The sequence below is a fragment of the Gekko japonicus genome, unplaced genomic scaffold (assembly GCF_001447785.1).
Source record: "Gekko japonicus isolate JY-2015 unplaced genomic scaffold, Gekko_japonicus_V1.1 scaffold2255, whole genome shotgun sequence".
Taxonomy (NCBI): Eukaryota; Metazoa; Chordata; class Lepidosauria; order Squamata; family Gekkonidae; genus Gekko; species Gekko japonicus.
The window spans coordinates 211,603-222,164 of record NW_015169852.1 but is presented as its reverse complement, the minus strand read 5'-3'; the positions used below and the strand labels follow the sequence as shown (position 1 = coordinate 222,164).

General features: G+C 46.9%; 1 pseudogene; it reads left to right on the top strand.

The window, feature by feature from the left end:
* The first annotated feature begins 2,523 nt into the window (after positions 1-2,523).
* Positions 2,524-10,562, top strand: part of LOC107115621 — a 9,045-nt pseudogene continuing 1,006 nt past the window's right edge.

Genomic DNA, 10,562 nt, shown 5'->3' with positions numbered 1-10,562 from the left:
TGTGAAAGCCACTGCCACAAGATGTGGGTGGGAAGTTTTTTTGGGGGGAACCCTTAGAGATGAAATATATTGTGAACTTAATCAAGCTTGCGTTCAGGGACACTGAACCTCTTAATATTAAATGCTGTTGAGAGAATGGGGGAGGGCAAACAGCTCTTTGAGCTTCTAGAGGCCTCTGGAAGGCTGCAGTTGGGAACAGAATGCTAGCTACTAGCTAAGAACCTTAAATCTGGTCCAGTGAGGCCATACATATTGATGCTCTTAGTGTGTGCCTAAAATTAAAAACAACAACATACAAACCTGACTTACCCAAACTTTCCAAGGAGATGCAAGGCCATTGTTCACATTAGTGTTTGTCAGTCATTGTCATGATTTAATTTTATGGATACTTTGGACATATAGAGAGGATGAACGAAAAGAGACAAAACAAGTATACAAGATGAGTGTGGATGGGAGAGTTGGAAGGGGTCGACCTCAGCGAACGTACCTCAATCAGACTGAGGACATTTTTAGCAAAGGCCAGTTTAGGAGTACCCTAATTAAGTCAATTGATATTTGGCTCTCTTGACTAATGAGTTTGCCCACCACTGCTCTAGTCATTCAAAGTCTTTATACATTTCTGCCCTTAATAATTGTCAAAACAAAGTAAATGATGTTTTACATCCCAATTTTTTTCTAAATATTCTTTAAAATCTTTCCATTCTTCAAAAAATTCTTGATCTTCTTTGTTATTAAGTTTCTTTGTTAATTTGTCCATTTCAGCCATAGAGAACACTTTCTGTATCCATTCCCATTTTTCTGGTATCCTATCTTGCTTCCACGATTGCGCATAGGTCATTCTAGCTGTAGTAATCAAATACCACAACAATGTCTTTTTTGTTACATTTACTTCTTCCATCTTCAGCCCTAGAAGTAGTATCTCCGGTTCTTTTTTAAAAGTACATTTCAATATTTTTTGCATCTCATTATGAATTTCTGTCCAAAAAGCCATAGCTTTATCACAAGTCCACCACATATGATAAAAAGAGCCTTCTTTTTTCTTACATTTCTAACACTTATTCGACATACTATCGTTCATAAATGGAATTTTTTTGGTGTCATATACCACCTGTACATCATTTTATAACAATTTTCTTTCACATTAGTACAAGTCGATATCTTAATTGAATTTTTCCATAAATATTCCCAAGATGACATTGTCACCTCTTTATTCATATTTACGGCCCATTTAATCATTTGCTCTTTTACTGATTCATCTTCTGTAAACCATTTTAACAAAACCTTGTAAAGATTTGATATCATTTTTTTCCCTTTTGCCTCCCATATACATTCTACTTCATTTCCCCCCCCAAAGCCAAACTTTTTTTATCTGACTTAAATAAATCCAAAATCTGTATATAATTTAACCAATCATACTCAAAGTCTAGCTCTTCTCTCTTTTTCATCATAGTTTTTCCCTTCTAATTTCAAAACATCTCTATATGGTAGCCAATCTTCGCCTTTGTGTCTCGAATATGATGTAATTACTTCTGCTGGTATAATCCAAAGTGGTCTTGCTTCATAGAAAAATCTCTTATATCTTAACCAAGTCTCAAACAGTGATCTTCTTATAAAGTGATGCTTAAACAGATTATCTATTTTTGCCTTTTCATACCATAGATAAGCGTGCCAGCCAAGCCTACAATCATGGCCTTCCAACGCCAACAATTTTTTGTTATCCAAACTCACCCATTGTTCTATCCAAGTAAGACAAATCGCTTCATAGTATAATCTAAAGTTCGGTAACTGGGAACCTCCTCTTTCTTTTACATCACATAAAATTTTCATTTTAATCCTCGGTTTTCTTCCTGCCCAAATGAACTTCAAAATCTCCTTCTGCGGGATACTGCAACCTTTTGAGCTCCAGGAATGACAGGGCGCATTTCAAGTCTCACAGAAGTCTGAAACCTGTCGCCAGCATTTATAAACCCACCCCACCCCACCCCGAGGTTCATGGGTATCTAGTGCTTCTCTTTCACCTCCTGCACTATGCTAAAAATCATTACAATTTTTCTCGAGTGTAAAAAAGAGAAGGTTTCACAACCCTGGGAGTGGGATGCGGGAAACTGAAATCAAAGAAGCAGATAAAATAGGAAGTGAGGTTAACATTCATCCTTCCCATTTTGTCTCCCTTGCAGGCAGTGAAGAGATGTTGATGAGCCGTTGTCTTTGCAGAAGAGTGGAATCGGCTGCTCCACCTCCGGTCGAGGTAGGGAGGGGGAAGATTGGGGGATAGTCAGGTCCCCACTTCTTTCTCAAGGAGGCTTTTGGTCCTGCGGACCGAGGAGAGAGAGTCTTTGAACCCCACTCTCTTGACGCATGCCAGACTCTACATCCTCCACCCTCCCAGAATGCCCCTGTTGAGAGTGTAGTCTCTTCCGGGACTGATCTCTGACGAGGGAATCTGCTTTTCCTTTCAGCCTCCCTTTTCCTTTGAGGAGGTGGCCGTGTATTTCACCGAGGCCGAGTGGGCCTTGCTGGATCCGGGCCAAAGAGCTCTCTACCGGGACGTCATGCTGGAGAACTACAGGAGCGTGGCCTCGCTGGGTAAGGATCTCTCATAGGTGCCAAAGGTGCGAATGGCTGCCATTGGGATGGTGCACGAATCAAAATACTGAAAAGCATCCTGTGGTTGTGAGGCCTGCCCAGCTACTGGGCCCCTGCTGGAAGCCTCAAGGACTTGAGGTGGCAGTGAAAACAATGTTTCGCATGACTGTGTAGAGTGATACAGGCCCCCCTGCTGGTCCAGGGGCAACCGAGGGCAGTGTGGCGGCCCTCACCCAAGCCGGAGAGGGTGTCCTGGCCTGAGGCAAAGGCGGGGCTGAGAGGCCCTCAGAAGGACTCTGGAAGGGGCCAGATCCCAGTGTCTCAGTTGCCAACCTTGACAACACACTCTTCCCCAAGATGGGATTACAGCCAGGGGTCATTTCCTGCGGGAGGGCACAGGAGCGGAGCTCCGGCAGTAAGGAGCCCAGAGGGCGGGCACATGTAACAAGCCCCGCCCCCTGCTCCCAGCAGCCCTCACTCGGGCCACGGGGAGCAAGAAGCAGCCAGATAAGTTGCAGAGCCCCCCCCCCCAGCTTGCCTTCAGGTACGAGCTCTCCCTCTTCTGTGAGGGCAGATCTGTGCGTTCCCCCCCCCTCATAGCTAGCGATCCAAAACAGTCCAGTGGAGTCTGAGCGGTGGGTGTTGCCTTCTGAGACACTTCCGGTGATGTCAGGGGGTGTGGCGTATGCAAATGAGTTATGCTAATGAGCTCCAGCACCTCTTTTTCTACGAAATGACCCCTGATTACAGCCATCCCCTCTGACTCTGATCTGGTGTGGATCTGTCCCCCTTTTACTGGCTCGGCTTGTGGGCTTTAATCTTGACCACGGTTCCTTCCTTCCAGAAGAATTCTTTCCTCTTCCGTGGATTTCTTTCCTTCCCCATATAAGAATGGTCTCCCCTCCCTCTCTCTGCAAAAGAAACCAGGATGATAAGAGAGACTTTGGTGGAGACGGACAACCACCCATAACGGGCAAGGAGTGCCCATGAAGCATTTCTGCTTCACTTTAAGCCACTCTTGGTTTGGTAAAATGATCAAGCCCGCTAGGTAAGGAGGGAGGGAGGCCTTCTGGGGCCTTGAATCTAGACGCTCGGAAGCTCCTTCCGGGGCTGAGCTCAGCTGTGGCGCTTGAGTGGCTTCACTGTCCTGAAATCCTGGCTATTCCAGGAAAAAGAGGAGGGTTACCTAAGAAGGAGCTGCGGTGGCTCAAGTGGTTAAGACGCTGAACTGCAGGCTTGCTAATCGTTTTATGTATTGAGTTTCTTTATTGTGTCTTTTGTACTGTTTTCTTGGGTGCTGTGAAGTCGCCTTGAGTCCTGTTTAAATACTGAGATAACCACAGCGGCGCTAGAGAGGCCATGCGGAAGTCCCATTCCAGGGAGAGGGAGCGGAGGGGTAGATCTGATGAAATAAATAGGCCCCCCCTCCCTTCCAGGGGCTGAAAGGCGGGATCTGAACTTTGTAAATCGAAGTAAATCCTCAGCCACGGAGGGCGGCAGGAGGCCCCGAAAGAAGAAGTCCCACGGGGTGATTCCGTGGGAGAAATCCTTCCTTCTGATTGGCTGCCCCAGATACCACTCATTTGGGCTAGTGCATCCCCCCATCAGGAGCTGCGGTGGCTCAAGTGGTTAAGAGGCTGAACTGCAGGCTGCGGAAGGTCAGGAGTTCAGCAGTTCGAGACCCGGGTGCCCCATGATGGAGTGAGCTCCCGTCTCTAGTTCCAGCTCCTGCCAACCTAGCAGTTTGAAAGCAAGAAATTGCATGTAGATAAATAGGGACCACTTCAGTGGGAAGGTAACAGCGTTCTGTGCGCCTTGGTGTTTAGTCATGCCGGCCACATGACCACGGAAACGTCCTCGGACAGTGCTGGCTCTTCGGCTTTGAAACGGAGATGAGCACCGCAACCCTAGAGTCGGATTCGACTGGCTTTCGAGCAAGGGAACCATTACCTTTTTTACCTAAGAACAGCAGCCCTGCCTGGACAAGGCCAAAGGCACCTCTAACCATTGGTTCAGCTGTCCCCTGGATGCCTTCAGTGGAGATGGGTCTGAGTGCTTTCTTAGGAGCTTTTCTACCTTGCAGCGGTGGCCTGTGGTGGGTAGTCCCACCACTTAACACTGAAACCCAAGGGGAGCTCACTTAAGCCAAACCACACAGCACCCTCTGCTGTGGTGAGGGGGATCGGTCCTCACCCCAAAAGGGTGGAACCGTGCCCTGTTGAAGAGATTCCCACTGACCCTTTCAGACCAGTAAACACAGAGTGATTTGAGGCACAGTTGGTTGAGCCGCGACAGGATGGAGGAAGCACTGTAGCAATGTCTTCTCAAGAGCCAAGCGACCAATTCCTTCCCAAAGGCTAAGCCCTTTCTACCCACTTGAGGCAGAAAAGCATCTGGCACAGAAACACACACACACAGAGAAAAGCCAGGTGTTCCGGGGTTTCTCCTAGGGTTGCGAGCACTATCTCCCCCTGTCCCGAGGGAAGAGGGTTGACAACAATGACAACCCTGTGCTGCTCTAAGGGTCTGTAAAAAGGTAAAGGTTCCCTTGCTCGAAAGCCAGTCGAATCCGACTCTAGGGTTGCGGTGCTCATCTGCGCTTCAAAGCCGAAGAGCCGGCGCTGTCCAAAGACGTTTCCGTGGTCATGTGGCCGGCATGACTAAACACCAAGGCACACGGAACGCTGTTACCTTCCCACCGAAATGGTCCCTATTCATCTACTTGCAATTTCTTGCTTTTGAACTGCTAGGTTGGCAGGAGCTGGAACTAGAGACGGGAGCTCACTCCGTCATGCGGGACCTGGGTCTCGAACTGCTGAACTACCGACCTTCTGGCCTGCAGTTCAGCGTCTTAACCACTTGAGCAAGGCCCCCTATATGCCTCTGCAAAGAGGAGCCATTGTCAGAAAACACCCCTTATCATGTTCTTCCCCCCCAACACCCCTACTAGAAGTAGGCCATAATGTGGCCTGGAAAAGTACACCAAACCGAGATGAAACAGAACTAAACAGTATGGATTCTAGCAGCAAAAGAACAAGTCTGAACTGGCTGTGATGGGAGGGTGGCCCTAGGGGCATCTATAGGACTAATAGGTACCCTCCCCCATCCAAAACGGAGAGATATTTCTCTCTCTATTGAGGCCCACAGGCAGGGGTCATTTCCTGCAGGAGCACACAGGAGCGGAGCTCCGGCAATAAAGAGCCCAGGGGGCAGCCACATGCAACAAGCCCCACCCCCTGCTCCCAGCAGCCCTCAGTCACAGCAAGAAGCAGCCAGGTAAGCTGCAGAGCCTCCCCCCTGGCCCCCCCGGTCTAAAACAGTCCAGTGGCACCTTTAAGACCAGGTTTTATTCAGGTACAAGCTCTCCCTCCTCTGCGAGGGCAGATCTGCATGTCCCCGGTCCCCCCCAATAGCTAGCAATCCAAAACAGTCCAGTGGAGCCTGAGCGGTGGGTGTTGCCTTCTGACACACTTCCGGTGATGTCAGGGTGTGTGGCATATGCAAATAAGTTATGCTAATGAGCCCCTGAACCTCTTTTTCTATGAAATGACCCCTGCCCACAGGGAAGACGAAATCCTGTAATCTCACCTGGCTCATCCTTTCTTGGACATTTCACCCTAATTTCACTATTCACACAACTGGGTAGCCTGGAGGTGTCGAACTCATTTGTTATGAGGGCCGGATCTGACATAAGTGTCACTTTGTCAGGCAGGGCCATGCGTGCCATAAAATGTAACACAAGGTACCAGAGGTATAAGCTTTATAAAGATTATTTCAGATGCTGAATGGCAATAGCAGCCGTGATTGGATTAGGTGTGATATGCAGAGGGGTGGAGATATCAGCATTGGTAATGAGACAGGAAACCTAGGTCTCAGTTTGGTACAGGAGGATTCAGTCCAGGAGGATGCAAAGAATAAATGGAAATAAGTCTGAAGAAGTGAGCAGTGACTCACGAAAGCACATAGCCCAACACAATTTTGTCAGTCTTTAAAGGTGCTACTGGACTCTTATTCTTTCTACCACTATTAGAAACCACAACATTCGAAAAATGGGGAGGGGACATTTTGGTGTAGTGTAGTGTAGTGGTGCAGTGTAGAGCCAGTTTGGTGTAGTGTTTGAAGTGCATGGACTCTAATCTGGGAAAACCGGGTTTGAGTCCCCACTCCTCCACTTGCACCTGGCTGGATGACCTTGGGCAAGCCCTAGTTTTGATAAGAGCTGTTCTTGAAAAAAGAGCAGTTTCTGTCAAGAGCTCTCCCAGCCCCACCTACCTCACAGGGTGTCTGTTGTGGGGAGGGGGAGGGAAAGGAGTTTGTAAGCCGCTCTGAGACACCTTTGGGTAGTGAAGGGCGGGGTATAAATCCAATCTCTTCTTCTTCTTCTCTTTAATCTTCCAGGTCATTCAGTTGCTGACCTAAGAATAGCAGTTCTCTTACAAAGGAATTTCAAAGGGAGATTAGATAGACTGCTGAATTGCTTTTTTTTTAATGTATTTTTAATTCGTTTTTAAACAATCATTTACAACAATAAACATCACAAGCCTTGAACAAGCAATAACAAGCAACAACGTTGGATTATAAACTAATCATTTAACAGTATAAACCATTCTGACACTCTCAAACCTTCATCAACCAATAAATAAGGGTAAGGAATGCTGGTAACTGCACTGCCTTTGTCAATTAGGAAAACATGAGGACTAGACTAGAGCTAGATCTCAGATACAGAAGAATTCTGTGTGCGTTTCATTGTACGCAAAAAAGAGAGCTAGAGTAGCTAGAAGAAAAGCCAAGAAGAGTGAGCTTTGTATAGTGCTGAATTGCAACTGGTCATGAAGCTCAAGACAATACAAACTCCTGGACTGAATTGAGACCTAGGTTTCTTCTCTCGTTACCAATGCCTGCTGTTGTCTTTTGGCGTCTGAATCACTTCACTCTCCCAAGATATAAGGACAGATGGACTCACATTCCAGCCGTATCTGAAGAAGGGAGCAGTGATTCATGAAAGTGCATGCCCTCCCACAAATTTTGTTAGTCATTAAGGTGCTGCTGGACTCTTGCTACCTTTCACTAATAAGGAATGCAAACTGTGCTGTAAGGTTCCGTCCCCCTAAGAAATTGAAAGGGGGATCTCTCCAAGTTCCATGGGGCTCCCTCCCACCCGGCATGCTCTCTCTGGGTTTTGCCCTCCCTCCCTCCCTCCCCCCCCCCTCTGAAAGTGTGCTTGCACAGAAAAGTTTATACCTGGAATAAAACGTTTTTGGTCTTAAACATAGGACTTTCTCTCTCTCATACTTGGAAGCAGGGCTTTTTTGGTAGAAAAAGCCCAGCAGGAACTCATTAGCATAATAGGCCACATCCCAACAGCAGAAACTCATTAGCATATTGGGTCACACCCCTGATAGCACGGCTCATTAGCCTATTAGGCCACACCTCCATGGTACCAGAAGTGTGGTCATCCGGCCACACCCACCTTTTGCTTCTTATTCTGTTTACCTTGTTCGTTGTCAAACCCAGGGCTTTTTTGTAGCAGGAACTTCTTTGCTTGTTAGGCCACACACCCCTAATGTAGCCAATCATAATCAGTTTCTGCTGTTGGGTGTGGCCTATTATGCTAATGAGTTCCTGTTGGGCGTGGCCAACCTGGGAGCCAGCTGGAACTCCGTTCCTGTGCGTTCCTGCCCAAAAATAGCCCTGCTTGGAATAAAACGTTTTTTGTATTAAAAACAGGTCTCTCTCTCTGTCTCTCTCTGTCTCTGTCTCTCTGTCTCTGTCTCTCTCTGTCTCTCTTTCTCTCTCTGTCTCTCCCCCCCTCTCTCCCTCCCGTTTTTTTCCCTCCTTCTCTGTCTCTGAAGAAGAAAAAGTGTGCTTGCACACAAAGGCTTCTACCTGGAATAAAACGTTGCTGGTCTTCCTAAAAGTCCCAGGAGGGCCTGGCAGGGGTAAGGTGTGACCAGCGGCTCAGTTTGGGAGGAAAGAAGATCTGATAACATTCTTGTATGGGTGCTTATTAAAACTCTTTCATTATTCCAGCAGCAGATGTAGAGGAGACAGCTAGGGAATTCCAGGGGATCTCTTTGGAAAAAGCCAAGAGTGAACATGCCGAAGGACACTTCAGAGATGGACGGCAGAGTCAGGAGGAAAGCCAAACTGGTAAGAGGAGGGATAAGACTATTCTGTGCCGAGGAAGGGGTTTCTGTGAAATTCGAGTGCAAGAATAATAATAATGCTTTTGATTTATTACTCGCTTTCCCCACAAGTGGGCTCAAAGTGATTTACAGTTACTCTTTAGACAGGGGACTAACAGTGTTTTTCATAGGGGATAGGGAAGACAACATATAATTCATTTAAGTTGCACACGCCGTACTGCCCGGTGGAAACGTTTCTGGCTTGACTCAGTCATGTTCCGAACAGCCGCAGCGCCACACTGCCACCGCCTGGCCGGAGCATCCCACTGCAGGGATTTTTCTTAGCTGAGTAGATTCTTCCGCCTTCCGGGTCCAGACCAGGACTTCTCCAACCGAGAGCTAACACCTTCCCAGAAGGGAAGAAAGGTCAATCAAAAAATGAAGGAACAGAGGCCTCCATCCTAATCAGAGAATCCACTCTAGGGAGAATGAAAATGTGGCGTTAGCAAAGACCTTCAGTCAGAGAATGAATGTCATTTTGCAGGCACCAGTGCCTTTAGGAGAAGAAACCATATAATTGCTTGCAGTGCAGAAAGGGCTTCAGTCAGAAAAGAGCCCTGACTTCACACCAAAAAAGTCACACAGCTGGGGAGCCAAAGAAATGGTCAGAGTCGAAACCAACCATCTCTGATGAAGGAGGCTTAATGTAATTTGAAAGTGTATATTATTGTACACTCCAGTACAGAAGAAGCCACTGAAATATTTAGGGTGTGGACAGAACTTCGGGTGCAGATTAGACCTCCTTGCGCTGATTCTAACAGGATTTCTCTCCTTATTCCAGCAGGAGATGACCAGAGTGATGAGGAGGATGAAGAACTGCATCATGCATCACCAGATGAAGTCAAGAATGAAGACAGGAGGGGAAACATGAGCAACCAAGTTGGACCTAAGAGTCAGACAGGCAGCCACGTGGTCAAGAAGAGGGATAAACCCATTTCTTGCCAAGGGGGGGATTTCCATGAAGTAATTCACATGGTAGAGGAAACAAACAAGTGCTTGGAGTGTGGAATGAACTTCTCAGATCAAACCCAATATAATACCCATTTACGAATGCACAGTGGAAAGAAGAACCATCAATGCCTGGAGTGTGGAAAGACCACGATTTGCAGTGCAGAGCTCCTTAGACATCAAAGAACACATCTAGGAGAGAAACTTTACAGCTGCTCAGACTGGGGCGAGAGGTTCTCAGAGAAATCAGACCCTGTTCAGCACCAAAGGATTCATTCAGGAGAGAAGCTATTTATCTCCTCAGAGACTGCAATGGCATTCCCTGATGGAGGAAAGGGTAGCATACATTATCCAAAGAACATTATAATGAAGGCACAGAAATGCTTTCAGTGTGGAAAGCACTTCAGATACAGATCACAGCTCCTTGTGCATCAAAGGATCCACAGAGGAGCAAAACCTTTTGAATGGTCAGAGTGTGGACAGAGATTCAGTCAGCGTAGCAATTTTCAACATCATCAAAAAAACCACAAAGGGGAAAAGCCTTTTGAATGCTCCGAATGTGCAAAGACATTCAGTCGGAATGATGCTCTTCAAAAACATCTAAGAACCCACACAGGGGAGAAGCCTTTTGAATGCTCAGTGTGTGGGAAGAGATTCAGTCAGAGTGGCACTCTTCAACAGCATCGAAGAATCCACACAGAGGAGAAGCCTTTTGAATGCTCAGAGTGTGAGAAGAGATTCAGTCACAGTGGCCATCTTCGACAGCATCAAAGAATCCACACTGGGGAAAAGCCTTTTGAATGCTCTGATTGTGCAAAGAGATTCAGTCGGATTGACGCTCTT